The sequence below is a fragment of the Macrobrachium nipponense genome, chromosome 9, assembly GCF_015104395.2.
Source record: "Macrobrachium nipponense isolate FS-2020 chromosome 9, ASM1510439v2, whole genome shotgun sequence".
In the NCBI taxonomy this organism is placed as follows: domain Eukaryota; kingdom Metazoa; phylum Arthropoda; class Malacostraca; order Decapoda; family Palaemonidae; genus Macrobrachium; species Macrobrachium nipponense.
The window spans coordinates 83,328,085-83,355,154 of NC_061110.1; the positions used below are offsets into that span (position 1 = coordinate 83,328,085).

Genomic DNA, 27,070 nt, shown 5'->3' on the forward strand with positions numbered 1-27,070 from the left:
GAGGGTAGTGTGTGAGGAGCTGAAAAGCGAGTTAGAGGAAATGAGAGGAATGCTAAGGAGTGGAAATGAAAGAAGAGGTGAAAGGAGCGGAAGAGAGAATAGTTGAGAAAATGAACGAAAAATTCGGAGTAACGATAAAATCAGTGCAGGAGGTGATGAAGGGATTCATGGGAGAGGGAGCTGTAGGAGGTAGGCCTACTGGGTCTTGTGATGGGCCAGTCGTGATTAAGAAAGTGAAAGAACAGGTGGATGAGAGTACGAGTGATGAAGGTAATATGGTTGTGATAAGTAAGAGAAAGAAGGGGAAGACACAGGATAAGGATAAACCTGAGGACAAGAATAAGAAGGGGGCTGAGGAAAAGAAGAAGACTAAGGGAAAGAAGGCTAGTAAGGGTGATGGACAGGATGAGACTAGGACTGAATACATTGGGGAAAGGGCTGAGAGTGTTTTAGATAGTGGTGAGGGGAAACAGGTGGGTAGAAAGAAGAGGGCTAAGAAGAGCGTAGTCAAGAGTATGGACGTGAGTATGGAAGTGGATTTGCTGTATTCGGAAGAGGGAAAGAAGGGTCAGAATGGAAATAGTGAAAGTGAGAGTGAGCAGGAAGTACGAAAGGCTGTGTATGAGAGAGGTACTCCGATGTGCACAATACGAGGAATATGGTAGTAGGGACATAGGGGACTTTTTTAAAAGAATATGAGAAGTATTGTGAGGCTAAGTATGGGGATAACAAGAGAGTTTGGGCAAGAGAGTTAGGTAGCTTTTTGACAGGATTTTTGTTGAGTATGTATGGGGTAATGATGAGTGTAGGGAATGTGCCATATGAGAGTGTGAAAGCCAGGATTCTGGAACAGGCAAAGAGGATAAAGGGTAGCGTTAGATATAGGAGAAAGCATGATTTTGACGAGGCAAGCATGAATATTGGTGAGTCGTCAATGTATGTCTGTAGTTAGAAACAGTAGCCAGGAAAAGTTTTGGGACGAAGGGATAAATGAGCGTAAGGAGTTAGTGCAAAAGTTGTTGGCGACTGTACCAGAGAGCGTATACGAGTTTATAAATCTGAAATGTAAGGAGAAAATGCGATGGACGAATGAAAGGTTGACGTGGAACAACATTTTAGAAATAGTAGAAGATTACGAGCTAGATAGGTGTATGAAAGAGAGTAGAAACGTTAGTGTTAGGACTGAAGTAGCTGAGGTTATACCAGAGTTTAAAAGCTACAGGGAGGCAGTTTTAAAAGGGCCGAGGTGAATGGCAGAGCGAGTGATTAATAGGAGCGTTAAACCAAGTAACGTGAGTGTAGTTAGCCCTAAAAGAGATAGGAGTGCGAGTGTTGGATGAGTAGGGTCAGTTAGTTGTGAGAGAAAGCAGTGGTGTTACATATGTGGTAAGCCAGTTCACAGGAAGAATGAATGTTGGTGGGCGTTAGGAGTGTGCTTCGGGTGTGGGCAAATGGGGCATATAGTGGCGAGTGTAAGAAAGTAGGGATATTAAGTGTTACAGGTGTGAACATGTAGGGCACATAGCTAGTGGATGTCGGGGTACCCATATGAGCGTGGTTTGCGGCAACTATGGGAAGAACGGGCATAATGCTAGGATGTGTAAAGAACAGCGTGCGAAATGTGTCGAATGTGGAATGGAAGGTCATGTGGTGAGTGTGTGTAGGCGAAAGAGGATGAGTCAGGCTGGGAATTTGGGAAACTAGGTGTCAAGGGGATTCAGTTGGGTGGGTCCTCTAGTATGCGACATTGTCTTCAGGAGAATGTGATGAGTGAGTGACTGAGGGTGCATAAGTGTGAGCCGAGTGTCAGTGAGCAAATGGGTCTGAAAGATCGGCAGTTGGTGTTGGTTTAGTGTGGAAGAAAGCGGAAGAAGGTGAGTTCTGAGTTGTCTGCTGGTGCTGTTGGAGTTAGAGTTCTGTGATCAGAACCTGTGAAAGACATGTTTTGGGCAGTGGTCTTAGTAGTACTGTTGTTGGTCAGTTGTGTTGTGTTTTCAGGGAGTTGTTTGAGTTATTTGTGCTGTGTTTGAAGGTTGTTGTGCTTGTGTGTTAGGAGGTTGAGATTGTGAGTTATATGCAAGTTGTTGTGATTGTTGAGGGTTGTTGTTGGTGAGCTGTTGTGATTTCTTGGTGTTGTCTTTTTGTGTTGTTAGTGATTGGTTATGCGGTGGTCTTGAGTTGTGGTTGTGTTCTTTTTTGTTGTTGTGTTGTCGCATTGTCGGTTGTGGTCCTTGGATGTTGTGTTGTTGTTGGGTTGTGGTTCTTGGTTGTTGTCTTTGTTGCTGTTGGTATCTCCGCGACCTCGACCGACAGACAGCACAGCATAGGCTGGAGTATCTGGAGTTGGGTGAGTACATGTGTTTGTGTGTGTGTGTTTTTTTTTTTATGTGTAGGTAGGTCAATTGTCCTGCGTGTATTCAGTAGTGTAAAGAGGAATGTGTGACTGAGGGTCAGTTTGGTAGCTGGATTGATTAAGTTTATGTGGTGGGGGGGGGGGGGGGTGGGCGGGATTTTGGCTTTTGTTTTTTTGTTTTTTAAGTTGTGATCCCACCACAGTACTAGGGAGGGTTTGGGGGGATGGCTCTGCGTCTCAAATACGTCATAAAGCACCACTTGTTCGAAACGGTCTAAGGAAAGGCAATAATTTGGCTCATTTTCTAGGAGACTACGGCTTAATTAAGCACATCTGTCAATTTAGTGTACTAACATAAATTTGGACAATGTTAGAAATATTCAGTGCTTTAGTAGCATGGAAATCCATATATTAGATTAACAGTTGTTTACGAAAAACGATTTTTTCGTGGCCTCTGGAAGGCATCGTAGTTTACAATACACAGCACTACGTGTGCATTGTTTAGTTTGGAGAAGTTAAATTGGTTTCCTATGATAATGCACCATTTGCTATGAAATGAGAAAGAGAATGAAATAAGAAGTGTTGACAGTACTTAGGCTTGTTATCTACGCGCCACCCACTGCGAGGTGCTGATAGTACTATTTGGCGTACTATTATGACCAAGGCTCGTTGGTACGCCGTGATAGTACTAGCCCCTCGGGAATCAAAGTATTATATACACCCATTTCTAGTATATTGTGTGGTCGACCAAATTATATTACTAAACGATATCTTTGTGCAGCCGCCTACTTTACATTTACCATGCGGTGTTTAGTTCTGGTACCTGGGAGTAGGTGACGCGTGGATAGCAAGCCAAAGTAGCACCGAAGTGTTCATTTAGTGCAACCAGATAGAGTCCTTACGTGGCAATTAAGAAAACACGTCAAGTCCACGTGGATACAGTGAAGCAGAAAAAATGTACAATACTCTACTGTCATTCATACTGGAAAAATATAGTAGCAACAACTACTTCACAGACAGAATGGTCAGGAGACAAATCCTACTAAGAGAAGTAAATGCATAAATGTTAGGTTCGGATAATAAGCTCTAATGCCACACTATGTAAGAATCCTTGGAAATGCCGAATGACTTATTTGGCCATTATATATGCGTGGGACTCAGAGTATTGCAGGAAATGAAAAACATACGGATATGAATGTTTTAATAGTTTTTAAATGCTTGTGGTTTTTATGAAAATATCTTATGATTTTATATAAATTGCCTTCATCTTGTTTATGGCAGTTTTAATTTCATTAGAAGCTAAACCTCTTCGATTTACCTTTTTTAATACTGACCTCTAGAATGCTAGCGTAAAATCATTATTTATATCAGTTCCATTTTCATTCATTCTCGTCATAGTGCTGAATGACCCTATTGGTCCCAGCGCCTGGCTTTATGCCTAAATCATATATTCCATTTAATATTCATATAAGGAGTGGATGATCATTAGAAGAGTAATAAAATAATAATTCCTCCTAAGTTAAGCAGGAGACAATAATTTTTATTGGTAGCGCCTCAGTGGTGTGGTTGGTATGGTGTTTGCGTCCCACATCGGTAGTCGCGGGTTTGATTCTCGGCCATTCCATTGAGGAGTGAGAGATGTGTATTTCTGGTGATAGAAGTTCACTCTCGACGTGGTTCGGAGGTCACGTAAAGCCGTTGGTCCCGTTGCTGAATAACCCACAGGTTCCATGCAACGTAAAAGCACCATACAAACAAACAATAATTTTTATTGAGATGAGAAATGCCTGCAAAAATCCTCAAGGTTGAATGAAGAATAGTATTTATCCCATTAAGTCCTGCATTCTCCAGATTTCTTAACACTGAAGCCGTTGCAGTCCGTAATAATACAGTCAAGCTTAATGTTATAAAGTGGGTGAGTGTCAGTACAAGATCCAGAGATGAGAGAAGTTTAGCTTTGGTTTTTCTCTTATTCAGTATAATAATTTTTTTCGTATTATCAAATGAGCAGAGGCAGACAACTTCTTTTTGTAATTTCTCTTCGCAGTCATACATTATAAATATATATATATATATAATATATATATATATATATATATATATATATATATATATATATATATATATATATATCTAGTGTGGCACGAAAGGAACGCGTACTTAAATTTACAGTAGAAACGTAAGTGAAAAGGACTGAAAATGTAGAAAGTATTACGAAAGTACTTATTCCAAGTCCCTGTTTCACTTTCCTTTCTACCGTGGATCGTGGATTTAAGGATTATATATATATATTTATATATATATATATATATATATATATATATATATATATATATACACACACTATAAATTACGATTATTTGATATATATGTATTAGGGCTTGTGCCTTGTATGATAAGGCGCCCTATGAGGTAATGTTAGACTAGCGATAATCTTACGCTAAGTCGGTTGGTATTGCACTTCCATCTTCAATGGAGTGTCTGGGGGTTTGTAGATCATTTACGAAGTCGGTATTATCTTGTTGGTTATTACGACGATGTGTTAAACTCATGGTGAGGAGGTTCTTGTAGAAAACACGAAATATAAAACTATATGTATTCTTCTGAAGTTTTACATGCTGAAGATCAGATATGATTGTACAAGTCTTCTAATAACGATAGCTTGATCGCTTCTGCCAATGATGATGGCTAATCCTATTCCTCTACATGATAAAGCTTAGGTAAAGAGGTACAGGTCTTCTAATGACGATAGCTAACTCTGTTCTCCTGTCTACCATCTCTGTTACAAGTTATGAAGGAGCAGACAGTAGTTCGAACATATGAACATACATACAAATGACACAATCAAATGAGACACGCTACAGATCACGTAGGCCGTTTGAATCATAGGTCGGGGTAGTTGTCTCAAGCAGGGAGCTTGGACTGTTTCAAAACAAATGAATGACCACAGATGACGGCATGTCAACTTAGCCTACATACTTATTGTATACGTCATCTTTAGCGTCTCTAGTCTGATCACATTCCTGCAAGCAATCTTTTATATATATGGACTAACATTCCATATTTTTATTATGTAAACACTTACATCAGCTCGGTCAGCTACCAAAACCAACCACTGAATATTACTCAAACTTGACTTGCATTTGACTTATAGGAGTGTGATACAGACACTATGTGAATATATATATATATAAGTAAATAAAAATTCATGGTATACATGAATTGATTCAAGTAGTAAAATATAAAACAATGATATTGGTAAATAATAGTGATCACTGATATATAAGATACAGTTTTTTCACTTCATCTCATTAAGATACATATGCTACAGAAAATACTAATGTACTCTGACAATTGCATAGAATGAAGATTAACATGATAAAAAATCATATTTTAACTGATAAAAAATTTCATATATGAATTGATAAAATTATTAATGTTTATGCTAACTGTTATATATCTGATTCATTAATCAATATACTAACTCATATATAACTGCAGATATTGGTATGATAAAAGGTAACAGATTGATTATAGGCTACCTGATTTGTTTATACATATGTATATGGATTCATAAAATTATGATTAATATATGTGCACTTTAAATAGATTCCTATTGCGTACACGCAAAGATATATTTCGATTCCGTTATTTATGATCATTTATATATAGATTCCTAGTGCGTACACGCAAAAAATATATTTCGATTCTGTTATTTATGATCATTTATATATAGGATACATGATACTTATATATAAAGGATACATGACCGAGGTTATACTACTTCACTTTTAACTAACGTCGTTCGAACAACTTTTTCGACCATTACACAGTTCCAGACAACCACCTATAGCCCAATGAAACGGCCTATTTTCACAGGGTTAAAACAAGGGGAAAATTTGCCTGGGCGGGTCCAACGTTCTATTTTTGCGCTCATACTTATTCTCTGCATCCTAAGCTACACGATTACGTTCGCGATGAATAAAAAAAACATCCCCAGCACGAGTCCTTCGCCAGCAAAGTAGAGTTGAATATCCTTCGGGTCGTAATTGTCGGAAGTATGTCCCTTTCGTAGTCGATTCCGACAGCCGCCGGAGCATTCCGCATTAAAACGAGATTAACAACGAGATACGGTGTCGGTCGAAGAAGTCCATGAAATTCCTTTCACATTGTAGGCGGTTGTTACTTGACTGTAGTCGTCCGCTGCAACGAACGATTTTTTGAAGTTGCGATGTGAAACTCTCGTACTGCAGGATACTGTAACCAGGTTCCATTAATCAGCCTGCAAGTGAAATTATACTTGTCACAAGGGCAAAGTAAATTCAGACGACATCCAAATACAGGGGAGGGAAGAGAGCCATTTAGACCAGACTTAACCCACATGAATTCGCTGATATTTTGGAATTCAAAAGAGTCCGCTGTACAAACTTTTTTATCCATGGCATTAACAATGAGTGAACCTATCCAGGTCTATGAGGACTGTAAAAATATCCATAATTATAAAATATAAACAGATATTCAATACGAATCCCAAAGAAAATTCGATATTACTGGTAGTAAGTTACTAGACAAAGAAGTGTGAAACGGAGCTATTTGTAAGATTGCCAGGCAACATAAGAGTCAAAGAGAAGATTAATCATGATTCTGTATTTCTCTATGCTAACTGAAATTAAGTTGTGATAAAATCTGATCCTATGTGCCCTAACAAAAGTTTCATATTCAATTTTCTCGCGCGCATCCTCTGAGGTTAATTTAAAAAACTTTATTAATAGGTAGGAGATGCAACGAAAAAAACCCACTATGTAACTAATTTCTAAATAAACTTTGGGTTTTTCAAGAAAATGTGACATTTTCCCATGAATGTTTTACTTGAATTGTAATAGGCTAATGTTGCAAGTAAATATTTCACATATATATCTTGATACTTCTAAATGTCTATGAGGTTCAGAAAAATTAATTCATTTTGTTGTTATAGAAATTCTATTTGCTTATTTTGTTATTATTTTTAAAATGATTGCAACACCTTAGCTAAAGTTGCATTGCGCACACCGATAGACACTTGTACCTAACGTCTGCCATGCCCATGAGAAGTTCGGGCTAGGCAGTCCTTTCACCAGTCAATCTGCTTTAGCAAGCAGAGACGACACACAGATGAAGCCTGTGTAAGCAGATTATTGAGGTTTAAAGGAACAAATGCTGATACGGCAATGATGACGTCGTCACTTGGCAGGAGATTGCTCTCAGCCAGCTAAGAGTTACGTTACTTGCTGTAATAAATACGACTTTAGGATAAATTTACTATCTTTTAATACTCGACCCACACGAAAAGAATGTCTGAAAAAAAACAGTACCAAAATTGAACAATATATTAGTTTCATGTTGGAAATCTGCATAATTGTAATTATGTGAAATTAAATATTCCTTATTCAAACTATATGAAAAAGGTTTCCATACAAATTCTATATATATTATTAGCCCTGTATAAGATTCATATAGGATTATTTCATAGATAACATTTTCACTTCTAGACTTCCTGACTTTAAAATCTCTTTTATTTTATTTTATTTATTTATTTATTTATTATTATTATTATTATTATTTTTTTTTTCATTGACTACGAATATAAATCACCGGGACAGACAATATGTCAGTAGGTTTTGGATATGTATTTGAACTTTTAGCTTATATGTCATTGCTAAATATATACGCATATATATTTGGATATTTAATTAATCTATGGTTACGTTTTGCTTATTGATTTTATCGTGATTCCTTTTTTTTTTATTATAATTTGTAACCCTTCCGACTTCTTACGGAGTGTATTATATTGACTCCACTTGTATCCATATTTATTTTATTTTTTTATATTTATTTATTTATATATTTTTTTATATATATTTGATAAATTAATGGTTGGCTTGAATATGTGGAAGAGTGTTCTAGCGGCGTACCGTATAAGGCTACTTGCGGTATCATTTCTACAGATACGAGATATGAATGATAAAGGTATTTAAAAACCGCGAGAACCGCTATAATCCAGTTCGGATCCAATATCACGAGTTGTAACTCGTAAGACATTGACACTTCCTATTTAATTATCAGTTATTCTACCAAACCGATTGACTCTGGGTGATAAAATATATTATTGGTTTTCTTAATGGAAAGGAATTCACACAACGTGTTAAGGAGATTATTATTGATTTACACCACCCGAGTCACAGATTATTATGTGTCGAATTCCATATTTACTGATTTAGCACTCATAAATATTCCTAACGCACTCAATTGCGGTTGTTTGTTTTTTAGTTGCCTATTAATTCTATATAACGTGTCAAGGAACTATTAACACTAAGAAGTGTTTATTCCCTCTGTCAGACTCGTAATTCTGTTAATAATTCTACGTATATTCTTTCAAGGATTGATTTGGCACAGGATAGGCCCTTAACTGACAGGTGTCTTAGTGTGTCCCTTGTTTTCATGACACGTGTTACAATCAGTTATGTGCTTTTTATATCTGTAAGCATTGTAGGCCAGTAAAACAGTGATTTGGCTTTCTGTGACATAGGAGGGAACCCTGGATGACGGAATGCAACCAGTTTATGACGATTGGTATGAGAGAGATTATTACTACTACCTGGTCGTTAGTCCTCTGCTGTGTTTTCGGTTTTCCTCGTCACAGACCTACATAGAACATTACATTTGATTACATTATTCTGATACACATACTATAAATATACTTTTGCTTTAGGGTTTCTGCTCGAGTGTTTATGTTTTTGTTTTTGCCTAGCCATTGACCCTGTTTCCGTTTCGAAGTGTTTATTGTTTGGTGTTTATTGTTTTGCTTATCGCTGTTGACACTTGCTTTGTTCAGTTTGTAACAGTTCTGCGCTCCGACCCAGATATTCAATGCTCGCGATCTCTTGGGTTAAGGAATTTTCTTCTTAGATACGGTTTTAAACAATAGGCACGGATGTTTCTATATCTTTTAGTCCAATTAATGGTTCTTTGCAGTATGGTGCGGGATTGCGGGATAATGCGTCAGCTATGATAATTGCTTTCCCAGATAGATATCTTATCTTGGCTCCAATAACCTGAATGATCATTTGTCACCGAGTTCCTTTTGGACTGTGATTAAAGCCTTTGAAAAACTCGGTAAAGGACTCATGTTCAGTAAGGACTTTATCAGGATAGCCATAGATTATGAACTTAAAATGTACTAGTGTTAAAGATACCTAGCCCTTCCTTGCCTATTACTGCATATTTACTTTCAGAGGGCTTTAGTTTACGTGAATAAAAAGCTATAGGGAAGAACTGTTTATCATATTACTGAAGTAGTATCCCTCTTACCCCTTGGTCTGAGGCGTCTGTTGCAATAAAAAAAAATTCCTTATTTAAATCAGGGATTTTTAAGTTAGGTAAGCTGCATTTTCCGCTTTTAAGATATCGAACGCCTGTTGATGCTTTTCAGACCATAATAAATCTACGCTCTTCTTCGTAAGATCTGTTAAAGGAGCTGTCATGATTGAAGAGTTACATATTTACATACGATTGTAATACCCACTAAAGCGCAAAAGTGCTGTATCCCCCTTTTACGTTAATAAGTACCGGAAAGTTATGAATAGCCGACACCTTACCATGGACTACTTTAAGACCTTGACTAGACACATAAAACCTAAATAAACATGTTCGGTTTTTAAAAACTCACATTTAGATATTTTACTCTGAGATTATTTGCCTTTGTCTCTGTAGCACTAGCTCTAGTTTATGTGAATGTACTTCTAAGGTATTAGAAAAGATTACAAGATCAACCATATAAGCATGTAGGGTATCCCTTAAAAGTCTCCAAACACTATATTATAATTGGGGCGCAACGTAAGCCGGAGGCATACGTAAAAATTGATAATGTCCCCTGAGTGTGCTGAAAACGGTATATGAGGTACAATCACTTAGGTAATGGTATCAGGTAAAAGCCTTTTAAGTAAGTCCAAGCTGGTGAAAAATTTATTCTAACCTAACAGAGATAAGATGTCGTCGGTACCTGGCACTGGAAACTATCGGGAGTCGTTTCCTTGTTTAAGCGACAGAAATCTACGCAGATACGCCAAGTCCGATCTTTTATGGCATGAAGTTTTGAGGGAAAATTATATGGGCTATTTGATTTCCTAATGGCTCCTATTACTAACATATTTCAACTTCGTCATTTATCTCTATTTTGAAATTGCAGTGAGAGTCTATACGAAGGTACGTATATAGCTTTATGTTTGTCCTTAGACCGTATTTTGTGTTAAATTACATCCGTTTTTCCCAGAGATCACTCGCTAGTGGAGAAACTTCCTGGTATTCAGGTAAAAGATAAAAAAAAAAAATTTCTGCTGAATCACCTCTGCTTGAATGACTTTACTGATATTACTTTAGATAGATTATCAGAGAGATTCATCCACGACTGGTTGGGCGGGATTAAAAATTAGCAACAATAAAAGAAATGCGATATTTATATGTATAGGTTTTTGTGGATTACTATATTAACTTGTTTGCAGCGAGTCAACCGTGTCTAGGGCTTTGTTCGCGGAAATCGTTATATTTCAGTGTCGGGAAGGATTAAAATTTCATTTCCCAGCAAAGTCTTTTTACACGCACTAAGACATTCGAGGGTGCATGCTTCTCGAGATTTTGCGTGCAAAGTGCGACTGCGGTTGTGGGAGAATTCTGTTGGGTCATTTGAACAATGTTACGATTTATGAGACAAATGTATAGTTCCTTTATATAAGTTATTATTTGATTAACTGTCTCATTTTTGTTCAAACGGATTTTAATATGTTTGAAGGTTTATAGGATTTCCCTTTGATAAACACGCCTTATTTTGCAGGGTGTAAGATAATATTTTGTATACCCCTAGATGAATCTTACAATTACACTAGATACAGATCAATGTGTTTTATAACTATAGAGGTATCTGTAAGCGCTCGCTTATCCGGACTTCTCATTAGGGAAGTTCGAACAACAGACGGTGAGTCCGTAAATACAGGATATTACGTGTACTAAAGAAATAAAAGAACAAGATATTCTAATTTTTACGGCGCGTACAGTCGGGCTTTATCCACACTACTTATAATAACTTACGTATTAAAAAAAAAAAACGAAAACCTGCTCTGATTACTTTATACGGTCGTGTGTTTCATAGGAAAAATCCTTTTTAATTCAAAAAGATATCGGTATGTATGAACCAACATCGCTTTTCCCCACTCTGCTAGAGTCGCTTATTGTATGGAATTTGCTATGCTTTGAACACTTCGGCAGTTTTTGACTGACCTTGACCGCTTGACTAGGTGACACAGTCACCGAGTTTGCTTGTTTGATTCTGAACGGGCTACTGTTTCTATTTTTTTTTTTTTGTAATAATTAAGATCCTTCTCTTTATTACCATCGGCAAACGTATTGTGTGTTTTTAGCATTATGTGCTGGTTACGTATAAAGCAATGAATGACGAACTTTATTAGGAATGAGCGATTACTAATAAGACAAGTTATCACTACTGCATTCAATATTAACTGTTTGTACTTCATTCTTTGCTAAAATTTGAAATAGTGAGGGATCCTGGTCAGCGCATTTTTTTTAGCCTGATGAAAGTTTTTTACAGACATGTTATTCCTTGCAATCCAGCCTTATTTTAAAAGTTAAGTTGAGTCATTGAGGTTCGATATTTTATATAACTCAAAAAACTCAAGGCTAAAACTGCGATCGGGACTTTGCAAAGGAGCATTTATTGTCATGACCCGAAATAGTGTTACCTCTAATTTATCTAGATTTGTACGGGTGTTCCACTTGTTTTTGTGTGTTTTCTAATCACTAAGGTGCTTAACGACCCTATCCATGCATCTGTATAAATACAGACGTCCACTGCGTAAACGCATATTCACTGTTTAATATGATTTGTTACGTAAGGGATTAATAATCACCCAAAATGATAAAATTAACATAGTATATGATTATGATATTTCAGTAGAACTTCTGGAAACAGACACTCAAAGATAAAAAGCTCGCAGTAGCGAAATCTCAATGATGTAGATAATTTCTGTAAAAAAGAAAAGTAAGATTAAGAATTTCTCGTAACTTCAGCCACAGGAATAACGAAATTCGACCTGCAAAGGAAACACTCAAAGTTACTCCAAACGAATAAAAAATTGTACTTAGCTTGCTTTTTGTGGGAAGTCACGGTGTTCCGATAACGACACACGGCCCTTGGTCCTCCTTCTCTATTTAGCGGATGACCTGGTTTGGCTTCAGTTTCCCCCGTGCGCGTTGTTTCGATGATTCGAGCCCTTGAAAGATCCGATGCTGCAGACGCGTTCGGTTTGTTTCTTGGAGTGCCGGAAACGCTCACTAACGATGTTTTTCTTGAATGATTCTAATGAGAGCGAAGCTTGCGTTGTCGTAGGAAAAAGGACACGTTGGTTTTGTTTCTTGAAGTTATTCACTAACGATGATACTAAGTTGCTTGAAGAATCTCTTGCTTTCGTCGTCGTTAAAGAGTTCTTGTTGTTTTCTGAAGTCGCTCACTAACGATGATACTATGTTGCTTGAAGAATCTGCTGCTTCCGTCGTCGTTGACTTCTTATGATACATGATTTATTATTCTGGTTTTTCTTCGTAGGACGTTGTAGAGTTCGTCTGGTACGCTGGCCACCAATATTAGGGCTTGTGCCTTGTATGATAAGGCGCCCTATGAGGTAATGTTAGACTAGCGATAATCTTACGCTAAGTCGGTTGGTATTGCACTTCCATCTTCAATGGAGTGTCTGGGGGTTTGTAGATCATTTACGAAGTCGGTATTATCTTGTTGGTTATTACGACGATGTGTTAAACTCATGGTGAGGAGGTTCTTGTAGAAAACACGAAATATAAAACTATATGTATTCTTCTGAAGTTTTACATGCTGAAGATCAGATATGATTGTACAAGTCTTCTAATAACGATAGCTTGATCGCTTCTGCCAATGATGATGGCTAATCCTATTCCTCTACATGATAAAGCTTAGGTAAAGAGGTACAGGTCTTCTAATGACGATAGCTAACTCTGTTCTCCTGTCTACCATCTCTGTTACAAGTTATGAAGGAGCAGACAGTAGTTCGAACATATGAACATACATACAAATGACATAGTTTCATACGAACACACAATCAAATGAGACACGCTACAGATCACGTAGGCCGTTTGAATCATAGGTCGGGGTAGTTGTCTCAAGCAGGGAGCTTGGACTGTTTCAAACAAATGAATGACCACAGATGACGGCATGTCAACTTAGCCTACATACTTATTGTATACGTCATCTTTAGCGTCTCTAGTCTGATCACATTCCTGCAAGCAATCTTTTATATATATGGACTAACATTCCATATTTTTATTATGTAAACACTTACATATGTATATATATATATATATATATATATATATATATATATATATATATATATATATTATATACCTTATATCTGTATACGCACAAACACACATATATACAATATATACTATACTGTTTATCTGTGTAGGTATATATATATATATATATATATATATATATATGTATATATAATATATATATATATATATATATATATATATATATATATATATATATATATATATATGTGTGTGTGTGTGTGTGTGTGTGTGTGTGTGCTAGGAAGTGTCACTCACTGGCTTCACAGATTAATGCGCTCCTCCCAACAGGCTAAGTGAGAGATGAACCTCTTTCCCTGGGACAAACGGTGATGACTTCGTTGCTCTTGTAGGATACTGATAAAAATTCCATTAGTATTCTCACAACTCTTGACAGGTGTGTAAATTTTGAAATGGTCAGTTCCTGAGAAGTATGATGCCCAGGCAATGTATACTCTCGATAGAAAAACAAAAGAGTGAGAAATGAAGCCCAGAGGATGTAGCAGTTAGCAAGACCTAACGGAATGAATAGGGTATTCAGAGATGGGAAGGACAAAGCGTGAATGTGTTTAGAGTACTTGAGAGATGTAGCATCTGACGGGGCAGTAGTCCTGGATGAAACCGGTTGTGCCAGGAAGTCTGCGAGAGCAGGTGAAAGAGAAGTGCGCATCTGATACTGAGTGAAGCACTTTTGCATTTTGCGCATAAAAGCACCTAGGTAACATTCAAACCAAATGAAATTATAAACTGACGTTAGGTGAGATTTCTGGATTTCGTTCATCAAAGAAGTGAAGTGACCTAGATACTATGTAGAGATCGATGCTCCTGGTACGATATAAATGTGAAATCTTCAGCGAACGCCCGTAGACATATGGCCAGAGTCGTCTAAGGGTACGGTCCATTTTTTAAAATGTAACCAATTTTTTCTTTAATATAAATTCAGCGTAGGGGAGAGGATCGTTGAATGGTATAGGCAACGTCGCCTTGGATTTTAAAAGTTCTCCATAATCACGGGAATCGGAATTTACACGTTAGGTAATCCAGCATTTAAGAGATAATATACCTGATTCAGTTGGGAGAAATCTATATTCAGACCTTGAAAACAATTATTTTCTGTCATTTTTTGTGACCTTGAAAAAGGGTCAGTATCATAATTTCGGTCAAATATTCATGGGACCTTAGAATACCTGTTATAAAATTTAATAATGATTTTGTAAAAAAAATTAATAGAAGGGGGAGATACAACAAATGATAAGAATAAGAACGAAACATGGTGAAAAAAGAACTAAATCGTGTCATACCCCAGTTACTTAAAGGGTTAGGTCCATGCGACTCATTAAGCACAAATGTGCGACGTCTATGGCAAAATATGAAATTATCTTTCTTATTGCAAGCAGTGTGCGGCAGTTTGAGTGAGATAACATGATATGATTCATATGTGTTGATTATTTTAATCAATGGAAGGATGATATCTTTCTTAAATAGATGAGATGATTTTAGTAAATAAAGATCTAATATTCTAACGTTAACATAGGGCTGGGAATGGGCGTGTGTGTGTGTGTGAAAAGTATTGCAAACTAAATCAAGACAATAAGCGTCAACAGCGAACAGAGACGGAGGAAAACATTATGCAACAGGGTAATCACTACGTTTGACAATATGCTGAAGAATTTGCCAAGGGAAATTGTTTCTTGAGCCCAAGCACCAAAACTGGAGAACATTCCACTTCTAATTTGATGTTGGATTTATGACGTAAGCACATTAAAAATAGCGGGAGGCAAAAACTTAAGTTGAATGACATGACCAACAATGCTGAAAAATTGACAGTTAACTGGACACTATCTGAAATACAGATGGAAATTGTTATTCCTTCTCCTGAGAACTTTCTTCACACTGGATAAATGAAATAATAAGCAGAAATAAGTTCATTAGTGACTTAATAATAGAAAAAGATGAACAATATTTTGCTTTGCTTAACATTGCTTTTATTTTCCTCAGTAGAAAAATGCTGTTCACCATCTTTACGAAAAAGGAGACTTCCTGATCATAAAAACAGCCTAAACACGAAGTCTGTAATTATTGTAAATAAAAAAGGCTGGAGCAATCTCTTTCTTGGCGTGTTATAAACTGTGAGATGCAAAATCAGATACAGAGTGAAGATGAACACCAGAGATTACTGTAATTAACTTTGAACCTTAAAGATTAAGAGAACACAGTCTAGTATTCCATTATTGTTGATTCAGTTACAGATATATGTCCTGCAATGCATTGATGTGCTCAAGCATATAAACACAACGAAAGTTTATACCGCTTTCTGTCCTGTCAACATCAAGTTTTTAAGAAATATTTTTACTAAAGAAGGATTACTGACTGAATTCTACGTAGATGCTATTCGTTCTGTAGATTTAGTGTTTATTAAGTAGTCTTGCATATTCAGGAAAAACAAGTAAAAACTTCGGCGCAATTGGGCTTTCTGTACAGTCGCCACAGAATATAATCAAGGACCCCGAAAATAGATTTATCTTTCGGCAGTCTCGGTTTAATGCTGTATGAGCCTCGGCCCACGACCCGATGGTGGCCAGGCCTATATCGTTGCCAGATACAGCGTTATGGCTAACTTTACCCTTAAGTAGAATAAAAACTAGAGGCTAGAAGACTGCAGTTTGGTATGTTTGATGATTGGAGGGTGGACGATCAACATACCAGTTTTCAGCGCTCTAGCCTTAGTAGTTTTTAAGGTCTGAGGGTGGAAAGAAGAAAGTGCGGACGAACAAAGTCGGTACAATAGTTTTTTTTTTTCTTTTCTGAAAACTAATAAAAAGCATTAGAAAATTGAAGAATGACATTATGATGTACTCAGAAATGCATCAAATATCTTATTCCAAATAATTTACATTATGATAAAAAAAACATGTCATTAAAGAATCAATAACAAATGGTGCCGTACATATCAGAAGGGCGTCTTGTTGTGACGAGAATGGGGATTTTATAAGATTTCAGAGAAAATGATACGCAGGCGCAAACGATTTCAAAGTCAGTTTACACCACATGAAATTAAACACTGAAATTGAAACTGTGGACTGGTTTGAAGTAGCTACAACTTCTCTGTCTATGCATTCAGAAAACTTGTCAATATAACTAGAAGATTCAAAAGGAACTATATCTAGGCACGGATAGCAATTGTGTTTCATCTTTACATTCATTGGTCACAGTCTGTGTAATCCTCACACAATCGAGTATATAAAGTGAGACAAAGGTGTTTAGGCAGTGCGTGTGTACAGGGATGAGGAGAATAAAGTGATTGTGTCTATGGTATTCGAAAAGGCGTAGAGCTATGGAAGGGGTAACGCTGGAATTGTAGTTTCAGGAAGGCTCCTAGGGCGGGTGGATATTTATGGATGGTATAGTTCGAGGGTAGACGAAGGATAAGACTGAATGGAGGCGAGGAAAAAGCTGTACCAGAGAATGAAAATGAATGTTTTCTGGAATCTGGACCTGTGCATGGCTGGATTTGGAGAATGTGAAAGGGCGGTTGTTCTAGGTCACTGAAAAGCAAAAGAAAATGAGAAAGACGGAGATGATGTTTAATACGGTAAATGAGAGTGAGTACTCTAGTGGAATTATGTTGGATCTGATTAGACTGTTGGAAATAGCCGTAGTATACCTGGGAAAGAAATTGTGAGTACATGAGAGTGCTAGATTATGTGATAGTTGATGGGAGGTAAGAGAAACGTGATCGATGTATTGGCCTGAAGAGAAATGGCTGGGGGTATAACTGATCACTTCCTTTTGGAAGTGGAATTTAAGCCAGATATAAGTTCAAGTTGAAGAGAAAGCTGTGAAAATGTCATCAATGGAATTAAGTAAGGAAGTTATTTAAGGAACATAAAGGGAAGAATTTTATAAGAAGAGATTGAGACTAGGAATATGGCATGTAAGACCATATGATCAGTCCCTTGGGACAGTTCATAAATACACATTAGACCTTTTAAGGTTTAATTTGCTAAATTACTGAATAAATTATCCACACTGACGAATAACATCAATATAATGACATGAAGGACATTTTAAACTCGGCACTGATCTGTTCAATATATTTGGCCAGAGAAGGTTTCCATAACAAGATAATGTACTTAAGCGCCCACATATAAATATCAATAAAAGAGGAACGACACAAGAAATATGATAAAAGCTGAATGGAAGGGAAAGTATTTTCACAGGATGATCATGACCATAACGAAAGAATAAAAGATTGATGATAGATTGTGATCATCAGGAAGCTATAAGAAAAGAGAGCCATAGAAATGTGCAAAAATATCGAAAACGTCATTGTTGCAAATTTATACCAAATTTTACTCCACGTAGGACGAGAGAAAGAGAGAGAATCTTAACAACATCACTTCAGTCTGGAAAGTCACCTTACGAACTCAGCTCTCTAAAAATATAACCACCGTAGTGAACAGAAAATAACTTGTATGCTCGAAAGATCGAGAGTCAATTTGAAACCAAGATTTCGTCCAAGAAATACACAGAAGCAAAAAACAAAGCAGCTTCGTCACAGGGGAACATGATTTGCCTCAGAGCTCGGGAGATCAATTTAATGGCCACTCGTAAGACCTGCGCTGACAACAAACAGGTCGGGTTGACCTACGAACAAAAGCAATCCGTCGACGAGAAATTGCGTGGAATGCAGATTTACTATAGTCAAAAGAAGCCCGAGGATTGAAATCGTGAGTTAATTATAGGGTCTATATACCTAATATAAGATAGCCTTCCAAAAATGGGATCTATTTTACATTAACTTACTAATAAAAGATGGGAGTACATTGTAGTCTAAGAAACCGGAATTTTCTCCAAATACACTTGCTTACTTTGGTTTTATTACATAAAATATTGCTTGAATTCAAATAATATTGTATACAATATTCCTTGTAGAGAATGTAACAAGATTTATATTGGGCAGACCTCCGAGGACCTAAAGTTAAGATGCTCTCAGCACAAATACGCCATTTCAAGAGGATTAATTAACAAATAATGGCATTGCGGATCATTGGCTCAAGACGGTCCATGCTATGAACTGGGAGAATTTCTCGATGATCTGAGAATTTCTCGATAATCATAGTCAAAGATCACCGAAAAAGGAATCTTTTGCAGTCCATCTTAATCGAAGCCACGTCAAAAAGGAGTTTAAATCTCCATCCAGGATTATACCTTCATCCTCTTTCCTTTTCTCTTTTGCTTAAAGAACTTTCCGCCCAGATTAACAAACTGTAACCCCGTCCCCTCTTTTTTGTTTTTGTATATAAAGGCCTGTCAACTTCTTTTATAATCAGTGTGAACTTGAAAATGTAGAATATGCTACGAAAATACTTGTTCCAAGTCCCTGTTTCACTTACCTTTCTACCGTGGATTTAAGTATATATATATATATATATATATATATATATATATATATATATATATATATATATATATATATATATATATATATATATATGTGTGTGTGTGTTGGTATAAAATATGTTTGTGTTTGTATGAAGTGCGTGTGTTGCACATATTCTGTCTTCTCAACAGAAGTGATTGTTTAAAAATTCCTAAGGTTTCTCCAATGATTACCTGCTAATTCTAGATTTATCCCATAAACACCAGGTACATTTTTGACTGGGCGCTTCGATTCATGACACACACACACAAATACACATCTAAGCAAAAGATTGAAAAAACAGCTAACGATAATTTGTGCACGATCAGATTCAATGATGATGCAATCGTGCCCACCTGAGCGTGTAACTGGTACCATCAGCAGCAGCGTCACAGGTTCCTCATATTTTTGTTCCACTCTTTATATCATCTTTCTTTATATCATCTTTCTTTATATCATCTTGGTGGCATTTTTCGTTGGATTCGCTTAAAACCAGTCGAGTGACTCTTATAATTAGAGGTTCACGTTAATTTGCAGTCTTTAATAATAAGTATAGTTTTTTTACATATATTCTTTAAGAGCTGCTGGCCACGCAGATGTAAAGTTTAGGTTGTCTGCTTTCCCCCATGCTCGTTGGTTCTTGTTTGCCTGTTCTCCCTTTGGTTTAACCTGGCCTTATGCCAGCACGGGCTCTTGCTCTTGAGCAGCCCATACTCATTCGGTTGGCAATGGGAGTTGGATTTCAGAGAGCTGGATGGTCACATCTCCCACCACAGTGTAATCCATTTACTGGCTTTTGGTGCTGCAACAGGGATTGGAATATAAAATCTAGGCTAAAGGCCAAGCGCTGGGACCTATGAGGTCATTCAGCGCTGAAAAGGAAATTGACAGTAAAAAGAACTGAGAGGTGTAACAGGGGAAAGCCTCGCAGTTGCACTCTGAATCAGTTGTTAGAAGAGGGTGGAAAGTAAGGTTGAAGAAAGAATACGAGCGGAGGTACACAGTATAAGGAATGAAAGAGGTTGCAGCTAAGGGACGAAGGGACGCTGCAAAGAACCTTAAGTAATACCTACAGTGCACCGCGTGAGGTACACCAACGGCACAACCCATCTACGGAGTGGCTTTTTCTAATAATTCTGCGTCCTTGGAGAGCCTTCTGACAGTGATCTGGAGGTATGACCTTCAGAGAAATGTAGAACAATTGCGCGATCATGATGAAAGCTCGCTCAGATAAAATTGTAAACACCCTTTTGAGACGTCATACAATTTTCCACCCAAAAATACCATCTTGTATATCACTTAAGTGTCCACTACACTACGTTAGTACATTTTTCACTCTGCATATGATCATCTTTCCTTTAATATGCGACGTAAAAGCACCATACAAACAGACAATCTTTCCTTTAATGGGTCGTGCAGTGCAGCCATATAAGATATTTGCTTCTTTGACATCAGGTTACATAATATTACCCAATTTCCTTGCCTCATTTTCCTAATATTAAGCTGCAATTGCGTGAGTGGGAAGTCGTGTAATATTTAGCTCGACCCACTACCGCAGCGAACAGATATAGCTCTAATTTGGGATCTTAATACAGTCTAACATTTGTGGTTTCAGTCATATTAATAACTACTACTAATTGGGTCACTTTTGCTTCTCTGTTTAGCAGAAGAAGAAAGCTGAAAAACAGACGTGAGTGTTGAGGGGTCCACACCATTCGTAGGATTTCTCTCTCTCTCTATTTCTGTGAACTAGCAGACCAACCTGGCATTGTCGGGGGAAAAACTCTAAAGAATCAAAGAAGCTTCATTGCACCGACTTGTGCTGACTGTCCCTTTTATCCAGAAATTACTCCACTGACCTACCTGGAGTAACTGGATGGCACCTGATAAATTCTCTCTCTCCAACCTTCTCTGTTTCTTACCCTTTTTCTTCTCCCTAACACCCCCCTCTACCCTTCCTCTCGCTCTCTGTCTCTCTCTCTGTCACACCCTGGTCAACCCCGAGCCCTTTTGGTGCCATTGATGTCTTACCCCCCACAGTATTCGATAGTAAGTCATATTTAGTATGTATGCTATAGTGGGGACCCCTAAGATGGTTTACAATAGGGTTTCAAGCAACAAAAGGCACCAAAGGCACCGGAGGGGGGAGGGACGCCTTTCCCGAAACAGGGCTGGTTCAGCCCGTAGACGTAGTAACATTACGAATCTATCATCCCTAATTTTCGGTATACATAGTAAATAATATGATTTCGAATTTCTGTATGGTTCTAGGACATATGCGTACTGTACATTTGCGTCCCTGGACATTTGCCTCCCTGGAAATATGCGTCCCCAGTAAAATGCATTTTTTAGAAATAAACAAATGTTTTGATTTTACTTTTCAGTACGCTTTTTATTTTCAAGAACATATTTTTCAACAGTTGCTTGTTATAACTAATTGCACATCAACGCATTTAACAGATCTGCACTTATTTTTTTCGATAGTATCCTTTCAAACTATTGCTTATTATAGTTAACTGAACACCAATGTATTCCATAGCTCTAGACAAGCAAATAGGTAATTACCATAACTGTACACAAACACATTTAGTAGCTCTAGAAAAGGAAATAAAATTTAACAAAAGGTATATATATTCTTTTTGAAAGCAAATAGAAAATTAACAAAGAAAATTTAGTTAACTCGAGCAGTGCGAACTGCAAATATCTGCTACATCCTAGATTTTATAATTCAAAGATTTAAGCAAGGCTCATGGCTAAGTTTAAGAAAATCTAACACTGGTGTAAAAATATTCGTTGAGGAGCAAAATTACAGCTACCATAAGAAAAATGCAGATGAAACAGAAACGTACTGGTGATGTGTACAGCGATCTTGCAAAGCAAGAATACTACAGTGAACGACTCCGTCACAGTACGATGTAATGAGCACAACCACGGATCTTCAGCTGCTAAAGTTAGAGCACAAGAAGTTAAAAACTCCTCCAGTTTCAACCAACATGCGAACCAGCAAGAAGTGTTATTGGAGCAACGATCGCTAAGGAAGATCAGTTTACAATTCTCCACATGCCACTTTTATCATCAATGGGAAGAAAAGTCGATTGAGACAAAAGGCTCAAAATGGACCACCAATTCCACAGCAAAGGAATAACTTTGAGATACCGGAATCCCGCTGTTATCTTGCAACTGGAGAGAAGTTCCTTGCATTTGATTCTGGCATCGATGACGGTAATAGAATACTGATATTTGCGGCGGAAGATGGCTTAAACGATTGGGCAAGTTTTCCTAACTGGGCAGCAGATGGTTGTACCTTTAAAGTAAGTCCATCAATATATTATATTATATCAGCTATATTGTATCCATATTCAAGAAGGTACATTTAGTATTCCCAGAATTTTTGCCCTGCTTTCGGGTAGGGCAAAAGAAACAAGTTCGTCTATTCACATATTCGTTGCAACTCAAACCGCAACTTAATCCAAGATCTTTGGGAACTCAGAAAGCTTTTGTAGAAAAGTTTCCGGAAGTAACAATAAGTTCATGTCTCTCTCAATTATCTCAGTCTATTTTTAAGAAAATATGTGACCTAGGGCTAAGACAACGGTATAGAGAAGATGGGGTATTCAATTTGAAGATTAGATGTTTTTCCGCATTAGCGTTTCTTCCTTTAATTTACGTTGTCGAAGGTTTTATTGAATTGTCCGATGACTGTGATTTGCCACCAGAATATACCGCTTATTTTGAAATGACATACATTGGCCAAGCAAGAGGCCGAAGAGGGATAAGGATGGAACCAACATTTTCTATCGAGTCTTGGAATGTTCGAGGAAGAGGTATAAATCAGTTGCCTAGATCTAATAACAGCTTAGAGAGATTGTACAGTGCCTTACAATATTCTTTATCGTGTCAACATCCCTCTATTTGGAAACTGATCGATGCATTGAAAAAGGAGGAAGCTATTGCCTTAAAGAAAATGTGACTTTCAAAGTGGAGTTCTAGTAAGTCAAAAAAATAAAACAGCAACCAAGAGAATCATGTCGTTAAAAGAAAAGTATACTCCGGAAAACAAGATAGATTTCTTGAAGGGAATCCCTCACAACATTCATAGCTTTGGGATATTTTTGAAGAACAATGATTTTTATTTAAATCTTGAAATATTTTTAATACTTTTAATCCGTATCCGTTTCGACATTATATATTTTGATGTATTTTTTAACCTACAATGATTTTTAAATCTTGAAAAAGTAAACTTATAAATTTTAAACTCTTTTCGTTTATTCCTTTTCTAAAGATGTATCGTTACCTACTCTTTTCTTTCAGAGTTATTAAATGCTTTTACATACAATAAGGTTTGATAATCAACTATTCCAAAAGAATATTCCATAAATGTCCAGGGACACAAATGTCAAAGGACGCAAATGTCCAGGGACGCAAAAGTCCAGTACGCAAATGTCTTGGACGCAATTGTCCTGCCACCCCCCACTTTAACCCTGCCCAGTTTCATGCCCATCGGACCAGCCGTTTGGCCGTGATTGAATGACAGACGGACGGACAGACATAATGCCCATTATGGTAAGGTATGTATGAACTGGTCACGAGCAGTTGTAACCACTTCTATCCAAAAATACATTAACTCTTTCTGAGTTAGCTAAGAATGTGCTTTAACTCTTTGTGAGTTAGCTAAGAATATGGTTTAACTCTGTGAGTTGGCTAAGAATATGCTTTAACTCTTTGTGAGTTAGCTAAGAATATGCTTTAACTCTGTGAGTTGGCTAAGAATATGCTTTAACTCTTTGTGAGTTAGCTAAGAATATGCTTTAACTCTGTGAGTTGGCTAAGAATATGCTTTAACTCTTCGTGAGTTAGCTAAGAATATGCTCCGTTGTGAACTGGAATAACGGACAAAAGTAGTTGCCGGTACTGTAGGAAAAAGTCGTTACGTGATGTTGTGCCTTTGGAATGCCAGAGACCGATCCCTATATCCCTTCCTTATTGGCTCTTCAGGTCTATGGGGTCAGAACGACCTATCACCATCTGGCATAGCTGATGCCATGTCGGGAGGGTCCGGAAGGTGTCACAGTCGTTTCCCGGAGGCCATAGAGAGGAGCCAAAATGGCAAGCCGTTGTCCGAGTGTACCTTTTTAACGTAGGTTGGTCATAAATGAAGGGGCGCCCTTTGTAACTTAAGAGAATATACTTTGTTAAACGTTTCCCTCGATTCTGGCTTTTGTGTTTCATTTACACCGTGCATTTAAACTAACTCCTATCGTGTTTTGCTGAGTAGATCGAACCCACAAATGACCTACATCTAGGGTCATGTAAGTATATATATATATATATATATATATATATATATATATATATATATATATATATATATATATATATATATACACGGAAACACAACTACCAAGATATTGGACGTATCTAGTCCACCAGAAGCTTAATTTCTGCAATCGCTCAATTTAACCTGCAAAACATTTTCCTATATTGATCTGACAGAGTATTGGCGACATTCCGAATTATGGTTTGTATCTGGGAGGTCAATTTCGGATTCCCAGTTTGTGTATACTGTTACGTATTGAGCACACGCACACATATGTATAAATATATTTATATTGTAATGAGGGACACTCACATTATGCCATCTCTTCTTCCAATTAACATAATGATAGGAAGTCCAGAAGAAAGCAGATAATTTTATTTTTCATTTATAATAAAGATACAGGCGAATTTGCCCCTCTCTCTTTCTCTCTCACACTCACCACTTCCTTTAAGGAATTAATGCCTTAATTGCGCTTTGTTCATTTGACTGCTGGTGCCTCTATTTGCAGATTTGTCAGCTGGAAGAGAAAGTCCACCTATATCGCCAGTTGAGGATAACCAGCCGCCATATTTAAAATCTCAGACTGCATGGTAATCTGAAACAACCTTGTGGCACACGCACTTTGCACCTCCAACATGGCTACCAGATCCTAGCAAACTGAAGATTTTAAGTACTAAGTGGCCATTGGCAAGGAAATGGAGCTAACAGGACAAGCCCTGCAGGAATGGGTCTAAGAGAGAGTTGACTTTGCCAAAGCAGAAAGGGAGGCAGAGAAAGATGCAGAAAGAGCTGAAAAGAAGGAGAGAGAAGGGAGGGAGAAAGAACGACTAGCCCAAGAGAAGGGAGAAGAAGCCAAGAGTGCAGAAAGAGAGGAGGAGAGTGAAGAGAAGAAGGAGAGAGCAGAAAGGGAGAAGGAAAGGGAGCATCAACGTGTTCTGGCAGCCCAGGGCATGCACCTCCCAGTGATCCCTGCTCCACATTCCTTGCTCAGCAGTGAAGGATCTCTCATAAAAAATGGGATGAGGCTGGACCTTAAGCCTGGCTCAACCATGGTCGAGCAAGTGCTAAAAGCCGACCAGCCTGTTCCCAGTGAAATGGCTCTAATTTTTGGCCGGCACTTAGAAGGCAATGTTATCACAGCATTTAATACTATTACTGAGGATGATCAAGGTAACCTCACCTTAGTCTGGGCTGTGATAATAAAAGCTTTTGAAATAACCCTGGACTGATGGAGGCAGAGATGGAGAGGTTTACCTTAGGATGCCGGCCAGACTTGGTCAGAGTGGGTGGCCAAGAAGACTTCAGCGCTTTGCAGATGGCTTGATGCCTCCAAGTCCTCTTCTGCGGAGGAGATCCTCGAGCTATTCCAGTTGGAGGATTTCTTCCATATGCCCTTCTTGACCTTGCCACCCACCTGGTGGACAAGGAACCCAAGACCATTGCAGAATGCTGTCATTGGGCCGACACTTACGATACCCACCATCCGCAACTCGGTTCCTATGGGAAGAAAATCCGCCCCTCTGGCCCCCTCTACTGCTAACTCCTAATCACACCAGTGTCCTAGACATCCCCCAAGAGAAGCCAGTGTGTGGGCGCTGCCATAAACCAGGGCACTCAGCAGAGAAGGGCCACACAAAGGCAGACCCTACGTAGACGGCCCGCAACCTCTCCCAAACTGGGATGCAGCGCCTCGGTGGCGTGATCGGTATGGTCTTGGCCTGCCACCTCGGTGGCCGCGAGTTCGATTCTCGGGCATTCCACTGAGGCGTTACAGATGTATATTTCTGGTGATAAAAGCTCACTCTCGATGTGGTTCGGAAGTCACATAAAGACGTTGGTCCTGTTGCTGAATAACATCTGGTTCAATGCAATGTAAAAACACCATACAAACAAACTAGCAAAACAAACTGGGATGCCGACAGAAAAACCTCCCCCTGCAAGTGGAGCGAAGGACGATAAACCTGCATGCTACCATGGTCCTAGGGGGGATTTCATCACATGCTGGAATTGAGGTCATATGGGCTACATCTCAGCCAATTTTAGATCTTACCTCAGTACACCACTCCAAAAGTGGTTCAAACAATCTCACACCCAGGGTACTTGCCTGACTGGCTAAATATGAAGGACGTGTTCATAGTGTCTTTAGACGTGGTTGACGACCTACTGGATCGATGGATCCACCGAGGTCATTCCCACAGTGCAATTGAGGGCCTGCTCATGGACTCACCAGAGGTGACCCAAGACCCAAGTGATGGAGTGCACTGTGTGAGTGCAAAAGGGTGTCAGGGTAATATCCCAGTGGTACTACAGGGTGAACCCAACAAGGCTAGGAGGATTGAGGAGCAGGTGAAAGCCACTTTGGAACTGGGCCTCATTGAGAAAAGTATGAGTGATTGGTCCTCCCTAGTCATCCTAGTCCCTAAAGAAGATGGAGGAGAGCGGCTCTGCATCAAATACCTCAAATTACATGCAGTCACAGAGCCTCAATCATACCCTCTCCCCCAAATCGAGACCCACCTCTACAGTACTGGCAGTGCCAGAT

The 27,070-nt window shown here is 38.1% G+C and overlaps 2 protein-coding genes across 4 annotated transcripts in view; one reads left to right on the plus strand and one right to left on the minus strand.

The window, feature by feature from the left end:
- The window catches only part of LOC135217962 (facilitated trehalose transporter Tret1-2 homolog), a 72,253-nt gene that overhangs the window by 9,991 nt on the left and 35,192 nt on the right, over positions 1–27,070 (plus strand). Inside the window, exon 1 of one of the 3 annotated variants that reach the window (XM_064254071.1) lies at positions 1,754–1,874. The exons of the other annotated variants lie outside the window; for them this stretch is intronic. The gene's annotated coding sequence lies outside the window, so the exon portion shown is untranslated. Of the gene's footprint in view, positions 1–1,753; positions 1,875–27,070 lie in introns of those variants that run through there. 3 annotated transcript variants of the gene reach the window in all.
- Positions 1–27,070, minus strand: part of LOC135217961 (facilitated trehalose transporter Tret1-like) — a 36,249-nt gene that overhangs the window by 6,427 nt on the left and 2,752 nt on the right. The gene's annotated exons all lie outside the window — the stretch shown is intronic.